Consider the following 15,187-nt stretch of genomic DNA (forward strand, 5'->3'; position numbering starts at 1 on the left):
GTAGTTGTGGCACGCGGGCCCAGTAGTTGTGGCTCACAGGCTCTAGAGCGCAGGCTCAGTAGTTGTGGCGCACGGGCTTAGTTGCTCCGCGGCATGTGGTATCTTCCTGGACCAGGGCTCGAACCCATGTGCCCTGCATTGGCAGGCGGATTCTTAACCACTGCACCACCAGGGAAGCCCCTGGAAATCTCCATAGAAATTTAAATGATGCAAATTAAAGGGAATTCAAAAGATTAACGAGAATTTTTACATGCAATTTCTGGGAACCTTGATTTATAAAAATAAATGTAGTCTGAGATTTGATATGTTAAAAAATTTGAAAGCTGTAGCCATGTTGTGACTAATCAAATCTTCTTGAATAATAATATTTTGGAAGGGAGAAAGTAGTGCTAATTTTCTCACTGACTTACTTTGGGGAGTCCAGAAAGTAGGTTATAAGTTTCCCAGTCTGTTCCAAAGAAATGTCTTTATTGCCTCCAAATATCAATGGGAAAATGGCCCACTTATTTAATCTTCAGATCTCCCATCTACTCTTCAGCCAGAGGGCTTTCTTTAATGTTACACTTTGGAGTTTGACCATAGACTTCCCCAGAGAAAATATTTCTACAGCTAAAAGCAGACTGAAGACCAGTGACAGAGGTCATTTCCATTGTAAAAACACGCATCTCCTGTCCTGGGACTCAACAAAACTATTTTCAAGTTTAATGAAAAAAAAAAGGGCATAAACATTTTTATTTTTCCTGACATCTCTCGTGAAGGAAAAAAGAGGATAACTCCTCATCGAATTAAACCATGGTTTTGTATCTTTCAGGTTTATGGGAAAATAAGAACTCTCTCTCTTGCTTTTACCTCCAAGTCATCACCCCCAACCCCGACAAATCCACAGTCCGTTTGCCCCTGTTCACGGCCCTAAGGACGATGTTATAGAAAGGAGCCGGCTGTCTTCCCTTAGTCTATTTCAAAGATTATACACAAAGCGCTGGTTTCCATATTTCTCTGAATATACCATTACATAAACACCATGCATGAATTCATGTAAACCAGTGGCTTTCAATCCTCACTGTACATCCAAAGATCCCGGGAGCTTGTAAAAAAATCTAGATTCCCAGCACTCATGCCAGACCTACTAAATAGAAGCCCCAGGGATAAGTTCTGGGCATATTTAAGAAACTAGCACGCTCACAGTTTTCTCGTTCTTTATCCTGAAATGGGATCTCAGTCAATACCATGGAGGGAAACTGGCTGCACAAAGTCTGAAGACAAAAGGTTGCTCATCACCCATTCAGACACCAACAGGGAGGCATGTCGGGGTGCCTAGGAGCTACTGAGCATGCTCTTACCCTTGGCACTTAGGTCCTTCCAAGGTCAACATGGTCTAGGGAGCGCCACCTTGGCTGTTTCACTCCATGTCATAGGCTGCCAATTAATTCAGATAAGGCTCTTGGGGAGAGAAGTCATGGTCTCCTTAAGCAGTATTTCCCAAGTGTGGGTTTCCTGTGCAATACCCAGTAGAAAATGGATTTCTGTGGTCAAGTTCAGGACATGCTGTTAACACTCATCCCCACTTTAGGAGACACCATGTACTAAGGCTCTGAAAAGTCCTGCAATAAAGAAATCTGTTTACGCAGCATTCCCCACCCATATTTGATCAAGGCATTCTTTTCCTATCAATATCCCTATCAGTAGCAGAGGGATATGCTTTGGCAAATGCTGATCCAGACTGTGAACTGCTGAACACAGGGTCCAATATCCCCCTGGTCTTTGTACTCCTTAAAGCAACCAGAGACAGGAAGGAATCGAGGCAGCATGCAGGGCCAGGAAAGACGTGGGTTGGCCGAAGGGATTTAGAATCATGATAGTAATCAGAGAAGTTGAGTGAAATTGCCTATGTTGTCCCTGAAAGCATCTCAGCCCGGCTGGTGGTCCAATGTCCTAATTAGCTAATGGGCAGAGAAGGGTTTTACATGTTTAGAAATGAGGGCTTATCGGATCAGCACTCAAAGATACTTTTTTTTTTTTTTCAATTGCCATTTTCCTCTAAGAACGTGATTCTCAAACTTTAGCGTGCATCAAATCCCCTGGAGGGTTTCTTAACACACACATTGCTGGGCCTCACCCCCAGAGCATCTGACGTTGTAGGTCTGGAGTGGGATCTGAGAATTTGCATTTCTGATGAGTTTCCAGGTGCTGCTGCTGCTGCTGGTCTGGGGACCACACGTTGGGAGTGAATGTTCTAGAACAACAGAAGAGAGCAAGTGGATAGGAAGTGATGGAGAACGAAGAAAGAACCAAAAGAAGAGAGCGGATAGAAAGGCGAAGGAGGGACAATGGGGAGATGGGGAGAATGAGAGGTGAATGTGGGAAAGGGGAAAGAGACTGAGAGAGGGGAGCTAGGAAGAGGGATGACACTAAAAGAAGGGAGATGAGGGGAGAGAGAGAGAGAGACGGAGATAGAGCTGCTTGAAAAAAATGCATTACAGTTGTCAAGGTGTCAGTGCTAGAATCTCGGCAAAGGACCAGTGGCAGCTGAGCCTTGAGCATTTGCGGGGCCACCTACTGTACGTACAGCTAGAAGTTTCCCATCCATACTTGTTGGTGGATATGCCTGGGTTTGGAGTTTCCCAGTCTCAGCTTAGTGACACCAGCTGATCTGGAAGCAAATCTGGCTCCAGCTAAGGGAGAAAGCCATGAAAAAGGAGGACAGAGTTCTCCAATGGCCTCCTTTTCTCATCTTACCGGCCCCCGTCCTGGGTCTTGTTAGATCCTGGATCTCCTTACCAACTGTCCCCCTGACCCAGGAAAACTGCCAACTCATTCTGGAGCCAACTCTCCCACTCCAGGCATTCCTGCTCCCCGCTGCTGGCCTGGACACATCCCCCAGCCAACCCATGCCTAGGAGTTCCCAGAGCTCCCCTTTGAGGCCATGCTGATCCTCATCCCCCGGGTCAGACAAACAAAATGCAGTCTTGAGGGTCAGAGGAGACCCCACCAGGGGCTGCTGAGGAAATTCACATATTCCTGGGGCTGCCTTCCCAGCAAGGAAATTTGTAGCATCAGAACCTGGGGCCACCTCCACGTGAGGAAATCCAAGTGGGTGGAGAGAAGCCGGAGCTTAGCTATGTCACCTGGTTCAAAAGAGACATGCACCGGTCCCTGGAGATGCAGTGTGTTGTAGCGACGGTGGGATAAACAGGCTGAGGAATTGTAGGCTCAGCCCGGGAAGCCAGCAGGGATGGCAGTGCCTGTCTCCCCTGGAGGTGCAAGAAATCCTCCCTATAAATCAAGGAAATTAAATAGAGTGCAGGGTTTAGAGGCATTGCTCAAACTCCTAATCCGGATCCCAGGGTTGCTGAAAGGACCGCCACGCCCAGCCAGAAGAAAACTGTTTCACAGGCTTTGCTCTCCCAGGAGCCCAGCGAGGAGGCTGGACCCAGTGACAATTCAACTGGTGGAGCTTCTTTGCAATCCCAGGGCAGAGGAACGCTGGAAAGGAACTCAGAGACCCTTTCCTCTTCCTGCAGAGAAACTGAGGCCAGATGCAGAGAAGGAACTTGTACAAAGGCATTCGGGATTACACAGGGATTAGTTACCATCTGAATCCACAGGCACACACAGCTGCACCTGCAGGTGGCAACTGGAAACTGCGTCAGGGGACAGTTCACAAGGGGTTTGCTTTTAGAACCATGAGCCTGTGCAGAGTAATGCAGGACAACAGAGCAAAGCTCCTACTTGAGGCAGGATGCATCTATAAAATGAACAAGCAATTGCCAAACACACTTCTTTTCCTATTGCAAAGTTAGGCAAGCACATGTATCACTTTTTTGGAAAATGTAAGATGTTTCAAATAAGCAGGCAAGCAAAAGCAAACCCTACCACGAGGAATGGCTTCAGATTTTTGAGCATTTCTGATGCATCGGATAGGAGACCAAGCCCTTTCCTTCAGTCATGTCACTTAATCCCCACAAGTGCCAAAAGGAAGTGCTTCGGTTGCAGCCATTTTTCAGATAAGGAGAGTAAAGCACAGAGAGGTGAAGGTGATTGCTCAGGATCAAAATCTAGCCTCTCTGTGCTTTTCACTTAATTCTCTCAAATGAGCGTATTTCAGCAACAGAAATTATTCTCCTACGACGTCACTTTTAATGGCTGCCTACAATTCGGTGGTAGAATAGACACAGTATCTTTGATGGCAGGACTGCGAACTTTTTCTTTAAAAGCCAGAGAGTCAATACCCTCTCCTCTGCAGACCCCTGGTCTTGTCACAAGTCCTTGGCTCTGCCTTTGTAGCAGGTGAAAGCAACAACAGGCAATACATAAACCGTGGGCATGGCTGTGTCCCAATAAAACTTCATTTACAAAATCAGGAGGTGAGCTGGATTTGGCCTGCGGTCTGTAGTATGCCTCGTTTGCCATCCCATGCCCTACAGCACTGCCAGGACCTTGTTATCAATGCGTAATAATAACAGTCGTTACTGCTGTTGTTATTGTTGTTGTTATACAGTATAACAAAATAGCTGTGACAAGATAGGGTCTTGTATCTGCAAGCCAACTCATCAGGCACAGACAACAAATCCTGGAGAGCAATGATTCTCAAGCTGTGTTGTGTTTGAGAATCTATGGAGCTTGTTAAAAATGCAGGGGGGGGACCCCATCCGGGGGGGGACCCCATCCAGGGGGGGGGGACCCCACCCCAGAGAATCTCATACAGACAGGCTGCATTAGGGCCCAAGAATCTGAAATTTTAATGAGCACTCTTAAGGTGGCCCTGATGAGGAGGCTGGGGGGCCACATTTAGGAAAACACTTCTGGATGGGTCATGGGCTGGAAAGCGAGAAGAGATGTCTTGGGGGAGACAGGCCAGCATTTGGAGTAGGGAGGAACAAGGTGGCACCCCTAGCAGGATAGCTCTTGGGGCCTTGTGAGGATCTCCCTGGAAGGGATGGTGACACGGTTGACTGGTAAAAAGAACAGACCACTAGAAAAGCATCTACTGTGTGCCAGGTGATTCCCATGGGTTAACTCAACAACTCAAGTCCCTTTCCCCCAGATTAGAATGGTGACAGGAGAAGCAGAGCTTGCCTAAGACGCTCAGCTTGCTGGCATCAGTCTGTAATGTTGCCACTTAATCACAGAACCTGAACAAGGACCTGAGTTTGGAAGATTGGGACACAGAGGACGAACCAAGCTCAGAATGGAGGAGGGCCTCACGGTGTTGGAGGCTCAAGTAGGTCCATACAGGGAAAAGCTGGGCTGCCCAAAGAGCTCTGGATTCTGTTGATGGGCTGATTACCCAAGGGCCTCTAGGGTAAGTTCTAGAATTTCCAATTCCAGGCCAGGGAGGAATGATTCTCAGAATCAAGGTCACATGACCCACTCTACCCACAATGCACCTGCATCAGGACTCAGGCTCCTGATGCCTGACTCACCTGCTGTGGTTTGGCCAAGAGATCCCAGCAACTTTATCCTTTCCCGCGGTGGCTACACATCTGCATACAGTTGGCACTTAATAAATGCTTGCTGATTTCCTCTGGTACCCAAATCATTTTCCTTTCTCTCTTACAGTGTTTTAGCACTGAGAGTCATGCAAGCAAAGATTTACTGTAGGTTTATCATGGGTGGACGCCTTCTGTACTAAATGTGCTACATTCACGGAAAATAATTCAATCTTCAAGCATCCTGGTGGTAACCATGAGATAATTCGTGTGTATTTTGCAGAAGTTCTGTGTCTGCAAAACGTTATACTCATTCTAGAGAGGTCTGAGCCAAGTCTCAGGAGGGTTAAGCGATTTTTTTTCCCCAAAAATTGTAGAGTTAAGAGGTAGAGGAGGTAGTATTTGAATGATTTGTTTAACCTATTTAACCACCATGTCACAAGCCTCTCTAGTTTCCAAACATTCTCTCACGTGTGCTCTCCTTTGCTCCTTACAGAAGTCTGTGGCTCGTTAGGGTCAGGTGGTGGTTCTTCAAAGTGTGACTTCTAGACCAGGAGCGTCCACAGCACCTGAACTTGTTAGAGGTGCAAATTCTCAGGCTCTCTCCCAGATCCAGTGACTCAGAAACTTGTGAGGAGGAACACTCAGCAGCTTGTCCAAGGATACACAGGAAGTGGTAGTAGGGCTGCCTCTTAACACCATTGTTCAGGGTTTCTCATCAGAATCTCCTGGGAGACACTGCTTTTCCCTAGACCTTGTAACTCAGGATCTCCAGAGCTGGAGCCCCAGAATCTGCATTTTCACAGACTCCCAGGAGACTCCAGAGTTTGCAAATTACCTCCAGAACTTCCACTGGACTAAAATCACACAGCACATTCCTCTTCCCACTGCCAAATTTCCTTCTTTCCTTTGTCCCCAGACTCCCTAGGCAGGGTACAAACTACTTATGTACAACTAACCAGTTGTAGAGAGAGGCCTAGTTTGGTGCAGGGAAATCAGAAGAACCCAGGTACCCTGCCTTACACCTCTGAGTTCTTAAGCTGTTTCATTAAAAAAAAAATTACAAGTCATCCACAGATGTTTATTGTAAGACTTTCAAACACTATAGAACTTTATAGATTTTTTAAAAGTGAAAGCTGTTTTTCTCCCGACCCTTACCCCCATATCCAGACCACCCTCAATTACTGTTAACAGTCTGGTGTGTAGCTTTCCAGACATTTAAAATTCGTATTTAAATATATATATGCACATGTACACTCAGATGATAATTCAAAACAGAAATGGGACTATATTATTCTTATCATACTGTGGCACGACCCTCTTAACAGGATATTGTGTACATACTTCTCTGTGTATGGTGTGTTTTTCAGGGCATACATAAATAGCCCCTTCTTGCTAAAGGATATAGGGTATTCCACTTCCGGAAGTATCTTAATTGAATTAATTAGCCTCCAATTGATGGAGATTTTTGTAGCCTTTATTTTTCACTCTTACAAAATGTGGGACCCTAAACATCGTCAATCACCTTGAAGAGGAAATCCTGGGTTCCTGCCTTCTGTCCACTTGACGATCCTATTCTATCCTTTTCCAGACTTTTCTACGCCTAAGAGAAAAACTGACACAGAATGACAGCTACTTGTTGTCATTTCTGTTTTGTTTTTTTTTTCCTACCCGCTTCTCGAGGATAGGGGAAGGTAGAAAACTGAAATGAAAATTTTTTCTTTTCTTTTTTTTTTTGCCAAGGTCGGATGACTGGCATGAATGCCAATTTGAGCTTCAAGGTGGACACTCTGGGGTGCTACTGTCCATACCATTTTTCGAGGGAGGGGAGCTGCTTTTCCTGCTTGAAAGATGTGGCCGTAGGCAGAGACAGGGTAAGTGGGTGACTTTTCCCAGGTTGAGCAGGAATCATGACAGAGACTGGGTTAGCTGCTCTCCATTGCTTGGTGTCCTTTTTCTTTCTTTCTTCCTTCCTTTCTTTTTTTTTCTTTCCTTCTTTCTTTCCAGATGAACAATAATTATAATTTCATTTTTTTAAAATTTTATTTATTTATTTATTTATTTATTTATTTATTTATTTATTTATGGCTGTGTTGGTTCTTCGTCTCTGTGCGAGGGTTTTCTCTAGTTGCGGCAAGCGGGGGCCACTCTTCATCCCGGTGCGTGGGCCTGTCACTATCGCGGCCTCTCTTGTTGTGGAGCACAGGCTCCAGACACGCGGGCTCAGTAATTGTGGCTCACGGGCCCAGTTGCTCTGCGGCATGTGGGATCTTCCCAGACCAGGGCTCGAACCCGTGTCCCCTGCATTGGCAGGCAGATTCTCAACCACTGCGCCACCAGGGAAGCCCTATAATTTCATTTTTATTTCCCAATTTAACTAGGCCCACTTGCAAGAAATTAATCTCATTCTTTTTTAAAAATTTAATTTAATTTTTAGTTTTTTGGCCACACTGCGCAGCATGTGGGATCCTAGTTCCCCGACCAGGGATCGAACCTGCGCCCCGTGCACTGGAAGCGTGGAGTCTTAACCACTGGACTGCCAGGGAAGTCCCAATTTCACTCTTTTTTGATGTTCTGCAGCCTCTTCCTTGAAGCTGATTCTGAAATCTGGAGTCTTTATATAATGGCAAGGTATGGGACGGAGATGGAATTGAATTTACCAATTGAATGTATTACATTTATTCAATGTAATCTGTTGATGGGGGCATCCATCAAGAGTGAAATCTTCCTGTATGGCTTGCTGTTATTTTCTGAGGTCCCTCCAATCCCATGTGATTTCAGTATAAAAGCTGCACTGCCGGGGGCTTCCCTGGTGGCGCAGTGGTTGAGAATCTGCCTGCCAATGCAGGGGACACGGGTTCGAGCCCTGGTCTGGGAAGATCCCACATGCCGCGGAGCAACTCGGCCCGTGAGCCACAATTACTGAGCCTGCGCGTCTGGAGCCTGTGCTCCGCAACAAGAGAGGCCGCGATAGTGAGAGGCCCGCGCACCGCGGTGAAGAGTGGCCCCCGCTTGCCGCAACTAGAGAAAGCCCTCGCACAGAAACGAAGACCCAACACAGTCAAAAATAAAAAAAAAAAAAAAAAAAAAAAAGCTGCACTGCCACCCCCTCCCCCTCCCCCAGCTCCCTATGACTCAGTCCCCTACTCATCCCTGAGTCATTCGAGAATGGAAATCATGAGTAAAACCTGGCTTTCACCCAGGTGGTGACAGAGCACGTCCAGAAAATCAGGGATTCCCCATTCTGCCAGGGAGGCGTGAGTGGAGACAGCCGATTCTCCATGGTCAGGAGGGAGATGTTTCAAAGCTCCAGGCCACTGGGTTTGGCAGGAGAGCCTGTTGTTTTGGGAAACTGTGCATTGTAACACTTGTGAGAGAACAGAACTGTCTTCAAGGCAAGAGAAATAACAGCTGAAATAGACAATGCAACAGTGGTGAGCTATGACCTCACGTCCCATTGGGGTCATCCTCTTAATTATCCATATGTTAAAAACCCATTTCTCTTCTTTATCAATAATAATAGCTAATTTTGTTGTTATTGTTGTTGTAAAAACAGCTACTCTGTTTGGGGCACTTAGAATGCTTTATTCCCTCCAATCCTTAGGACCACACTTTTGATGAGCATTGTTGTGATCTTTATTGTAAATTAAGGAAACTGAGGCTCAGAAAGGTTAATAAGCACTTTGTTACACAGTTAAGAGAATATGGCCCCCAGGGCTGGTGAATGATTGTGGTAAGCACAGAATTAATAGTCCCAATGCACATGAACAATCATTACTAAAAAGGGACAAATGCTTCTGGCCTCAAAGCTTGTATTAGTTAACTACTGCTGTGTGACAAATGACCCCAAATATCAGTGGCTGAAAACTACAGACATCTATTATCCCACAGTTTCTGTAGGTCAACCATCTGGGAGCAGCTGAGCTGGGCAGTTCTGGCTCAGGGTCTCCAGTGAAGTTGTGGTCAAGTTGCCAGCTGGGCTGCAGTCTCATCTGAAAGCTTGTCTTGGGGAAAATCCATTTCCAAGATCACTCATGTGGCTGTTGGCAGGAGGCTTAGCCCTCATCAAGTGGGTCCCTCTATAGGGCTGCCCCCAAAATGGCTTCTCCCAGAGCAAGTCATGAGAGAGAGAGAGAAAGAAACAGGGAGAGAGGAACTGCAATCTCTTTTCTTACCTCATCTCAGAAGTGATACACCATCACTCTTGCTGTATGCCACTGGTCACACAGATCCACCCTGGTACAATGTGTGAGGGGACCATAGAAGGGTAGGATGCTGGTGGATGTCCTGGAGGCTGGCTGCCACATAAGGATGCATCTCATTACTAGAAAGTCTTCGAGGTCTTCATGTAATACAACACGTCTGAGGGCTCAGTATCCTTTGCTTCTTTTTCCTCTCCATCCACCACTTGGACCAAATTCAGATGTATTAAAAAAAAAAAGAAAGAAAGGGACGCTTCTCATCGAAGTGTGGGGAGATTCAATCTTGATTCTTCACAAGAACATCACCCAGCAGACTTCCTTCCTGTCAACTCAGTCTGCTCAGCAAATGAGCAGTTTACATTATCCTTTCCCTTACCCTCTTGAATCCAGGATGCTGGTTATTCCAACTCTGCCTCCATCACTCTGCCCCCCCATCTCAAAACCAGCTCTCCACCCTGCTTGACCTCTGTCCCAGAGGCTGAACCATGTAGACTATAAGACCTGCATTCCCTTGACACTGGATTTCAATTGAGTTTGCCCAACAGGAAGCACCAGCAGGAGATTGGAGGATGGAGAGAGAGAGAAGGGTTGCGGTGACAATGCCTCTATCCCCTCTCTGCTTCTGCATCATCGTTCTGAGAATGGTTGTGGCCCTCCATGTCTACACCTCTTACTGGGCAGCCCCACCCCCCAGGCTCCAACTCTCACTGGACCCTGAGACCTTCATTTTCCTCCACTGCCCCTTCCGTTCCAGGGTTGTTAACAACTTCCTGCTGTTGGAAATCCCTGAGTCCTTTACCATCCCCTTCTGGTTCTTTTTATCAGGCTCACACCTCTGTAAATAACCCCTTTAGAAACGTCTCTGAGTGTAACCATCCGAATGGAATTCTTTTTTCTGCTGGGAACCAGGCTCATAGAGAATGAAATGGCCTCTGACTTCCACACCTTTATTTCCTCACATTTCGAGACAATCCTTTAACTATGTGCCATTGTAGAGAAGGGCATAGGGCTTATTTTAGGAGACACAGGACTTGAGAATCCTTGAGCCATATTAGGGAGTATAAATACGTTGGATTTATATGGCCGTGACCATGACTACTGCATCACTCCGCTAGTGTCATCAAGAATTTTATGCACGTTTAATGTAGAATGCATGCGTGTGGGCTTTCAAAGGATTCCCAGCAGATGATTACTTGAGGCACTGAGATTTGAGGAGCCTGAGGCAGTTCTTCCTCACCCCCAAAATGCTACCAATCCTACCAAAATTGATCACAGTTTGCTCTCTGGGTCATAGAACGCTGTGTATGGCATCCTCTTTATTATACTTTTTAAAATAAGAATCTTTATTGGTTTTTCTTTCTGGGGAAGGATAGTTAAATAAATCCAGATTTTAAAACTTCTTTTCCCCACTTTGATGAATCCTCGCTCTGGAGCCCACCTCCATCTGCACCAAGAAACATCACAGCTGAAGACCCCTATAGGATGGTTCCCACTCCTGATGGGTCCCTGGTATACAATCTGGTTGGCCCAGGATGGGGGCTGAGGGCTGGCTTGTCCCTGATTCTGTGACTGCCTTCGCGACTGCCATGTCCAGAACACCCTGCATCCTTACAGATAACTGACTTCCCGAGTCCTGACCGATTCTTAGGATCCCTATTTCCTTGCTGAGTGACTCCACTCATTTATGTATTTGTTCATTTATGTGTGTATTCAACAACTACTTATGGACTCTGGTGATTCTAAGCACTGGAGAAATAACAGTAGACAAAATGGACATTATAGTGACACTAAGTATAAGTAACTTATGTAGCATGTTTGAAAGGGATGAATAAAGCAGGGTGGAATGGAGTGGGAGGTATGGATGAGGTTGGGGTTTTAAACGGGATGGTCAGAATAGGCTTCCGTGAGGTGACATTTGAGCAATCAGTTGGGAGTGAGGGAACGTCCCAGCCTGCTATCCTGGGGAAGAGTGATCCAGGCAGAAGGACAGCTTATGCAAAGGCCCTGAGGTGGCAACCATAGGTTAGAGGAACAGCAAAGAGGACTGTGTGTCTGGAGGGGAGGGAAGGGAGGGAGGGAAGGAGAGGTGTAGGAGATGAAATCAGAGAACAACAGGTGGAGGGTGAGGAATGATGGAGCCTTTCGGTCAGAGTAAAAAAATTGATTTTTATACTATTTAGTCTAATGAAAAAGAAGATTCAGTGAAACACTTCCAGAAACACTCTCTGTACATTTATGGAAGTGCTGAACACAGAAAGGGGCTAAAGCATCTTTCCACTTTGGGGAGAAGAGCTGAAATCATTATGCAGATAAAGCAAATAGGAAGTCTCAGCTTGTCCATGTACGAATGCACACATGTGAGCGTGCGTGCACGCGTACACACACACACACACACACACACACACACACACACACACAGCATACTCTCCTAGAAACAAGAGTGATATAAATAGAGAAATGGTGATGGTAGCAGCCTGGAGCCTTGGGCTGATGTCTGGGGAAGCCGCAGCACTAATGCTAATGAATTCTGATGATTTGGAGCAGTCATTAAACTAATAAACCCATCTGCAAATTAGCACAGCGGCTGCAGCCAGCGAACATTTAATCAAGCCGCCTTCATTATTTTAGACACGGCACACTTGGCGGAAGTGACTGTAGGAGACATGATCGGGGACCTTCATCTGATGATTTTATCACTTGCCTGCCAGAGCGTGAAGGAGTCGGTGTCATGAAGTTGCTCTGTTGGTTTTTTCCCTGCCAGAAGGGAATGCCTGGGAAGGCCAAGCCTTCTTTTCCTCTCTAATTACACGATGCCCTTCTTTTCACAAATACCTTGTGATGCATTCATTATTTACTGTTTTGAGTTTACTTCTTAAGTTTTGTTATTTGACCCCCATCTTCTAAAGGAGTGTCTTTGCTTTGGTTCCTCCCATTTTCTCCCCACCTCTCTCTTCTCCCCAAACTTGATTCCCGCCCCCAACCTCCCCTGCCTTTTCTCAGTAACTCAGTCCTTGAAAACCTCAGGTCAGGCAATTCCCAGCATGAGTAGGGAGGATGGTGGGGTCCCAAGAGGGTCCTGATTCCTCTCTTGAAATGTCCAGCCAAATTCCTCTTCGTCACCTGTCCCCTCGTCCCCCGAAATGCCACCCTTGCTGACCAGTTCGCTTTATTATCTGTTATCTAATTAGATTAGGGTGACCAACTTGTCCAGGATTTCCTGGGACTTTCCTAGTTTGAGCAAAGGAAGTCCCACATCCAGGGAAAGCCCTTAGTCCCTGGCAAACTTGGACAGTTGGTCATCACGTCAGAGAGTCACCACCATTTCTGTCTCATATTGGGCTTGTGCTTCCCGGGTGTAATTTGGCTTCACGTATAATTTTTATTATTGATAAAGGATGAAATGTTAACAGTTCCTAATAAGTCTCTTTCTCTCTCTCTCTCTCGCTCTTCCTCTCCCTCTCCCCCTCCCACTCTCTCTGTGTCTGTCTCTCTCCTTCTCTCTCAATCTCTGTGTGTGTGTGTGTCTCTCTCTCTTTCTCTGTCTCTGTCTCTATCTCTATCTCTCTCTCTCCCACACACACACTAGCCTCTAACCCACTGTATGTTAAAGTAGGTGGACTTTGGCTAGAGATTATGGTTAGATTTATTCAGTTTTTTAACTGAAGTATAGTTGATTTACAATATGGTGTTAGTTTCAGGTGTACAACAAAATGATTCAGTTATATACATATTTCTAAAGATTACTTTCCATTATAGGTTATTACAAGGTACTGAATATAGTTCCCTGTGCTATACAGTAAATCCTTGTTGTTTATCTATTTTATATATAGTGCTGTGTATCTGTGAAGCCCATACCTAACTTATCCCTCCCTCTGCTTCCCCTTTGGTAACCACGAGTTTGTTTTCTATGTCTGTGAGTCTATTTCTGTTTTGTATATAGATTTATTTGTATTATTTTTTAGATTCCACATATAAGTGAGATCAAGATTTATTCAGTTTTGCAAACTTATGATTACCAAAGGGGAAAGGAGGGGTAGGGATAAATTAGAAGGTTGGGATTAACATATACACACTACTCTATATAAAGTAGATAACCAACAAGGGCCTACTGTACAGCACTGGGAACTATACTCAATATTTTGTAATAACCTATAAGGGAGAAGAATCTGGAAAAGAATAGCTATATATACATATACATATAACTGAATCACTGTGTTGTACACCTGAAACTAACACAACATTGTGAATCAACTATACTTCAATAAATCGAAAGAAAAAAATTTATTCAGTTTTGAATCCTCTGAAAGTTTGCGTGAGATGTGTGTATGTGTGTGTGTGAGAGAGAGAGAGAGAAAGAGAGAGAGGGATGGGGGAAAGGGAAAGGGAAAGATATTGCATATTTTTTTTCTAAGAAGAGGTTCAAACATTCATCAGGTTCTCAAAGGGGTTTGTAACCCAGAAAGGTTAAGAACCGTGGCTCTGGGACATCCTGAAGTAAGGATGGGGGTGAAAGAAAACACAGTCAGAAACAGCATCTCAGCCTCCCCATCTTCTGTCTTTCCTTCTTTGCTTCTCTCTCCTCTCTTTTCTTTCTCTCTCCTTCTCACTTTTGTTCTATTCTTCTCTTTTCATCTTCTCTCTCTCTCTCATCTCCTCCCTCACCCTGTCTTCCTCTCTCTGCTTCTCTCTGTATCTGTTTCTCTCATCAAGAGGATTAAATGAGCGAATGTACAACGCCTGGCTTCTGATAATATTCAAATGTTGTGTTATGTTTGTTACCATGCCTGGTAAATTCCATAAACCCGGTTGCATACAACACCCTGATTTTAAAAAGATTCAAATTGCCTTTCCTGAGTGCATGGGTGGAAGGAAGGATGGGTTCCCAGCTGGGAGGTGCTGACGTGCCCTTGTTCAGATACAGAGAGGGAGGCGTAGGGAGCTTGAACGTCACGTTCAGGATGCCGCAGGGGTCGTCCTCGGTGGTCCCTGGCCTCATTCCCAGGCCTGCCTGGTACCAAACGCTTCCTTCTTAGGCCCTAGCCTAGATGGCTTGAGGGGAACTCCTGAACTTCAGTTTTTCCTTATTACAGAAAGATGGATAATCCCTGTGTTTTCTTCCTAATGGGAGGGTTTGGGATGGAATGAACAAACATACTAGGGAGCATTTCTGGAGGCAAAGAACATGGTGAAGAGTCTGGTCATCACTGTGCTTACCCTCAGGTATTTCCTTTCCTCTGCCTTGGATAGAAATGGAAAGTGTGTGTGTGTGTGTGTGTGTGTGTGTTTCCTTCTGCTGAACCATCTCCCCATACTTCCCAGAGGCAGTGGTCCTATGGAGGCATAAGAGGGATAGTGGAAGAGGGAACATTCATCCTACAAAAAAAAAGAATTCAAAGCTAATCGCTGTTCTTACCTTTGCAAACACTTCTGTCAGGTTGGAGGCTCAGGGAATCAGGGCACGAAGCTGCAGAGACTAAGTAAGTAAATAAACACACCATTTGAAGATGATGAAGTGGTTGACAGGAGCCTCGCTGTGGGTGGGTTAATTGATCAATA

At 45.5% G+C, this 15,187-nt stretch overlaps 1 long non-coding RNA gene across 1 annotated transcript in view; it reads left to right on the forward strand.

Annotated features, from left to right (window-relative positions):
* Positions 1-7,457, forward strand: part of LOC309611384 — a 216,857-nt gene extending 209,400 nt beyond the window's left edge. The window contains exon 4 of the long non-coding RNA XR_014234495.1: positions 7,173-7,457. This is a non-coding gene — a long non-coding RNA (uncharacterized lncRNA). The remainder of the gene's footprint in view (positions 1-7,172) is intronic.
* Positions 7,458-15,187: the final 7,730 nt, after the last annotated feature.

This window comes from Balaenoptera borealis, assembly GCF_965194805.1.
Source record: "Balaenoptera borealis genome assembly, chromosome: 14".
NCBI classification, from domain to species: Eukaryota; Metazoa; Chordata; class Mammalia; order Artiodactyla; family Balaenopteridae; genus Balaenoptera; species Balaenoptera borealis.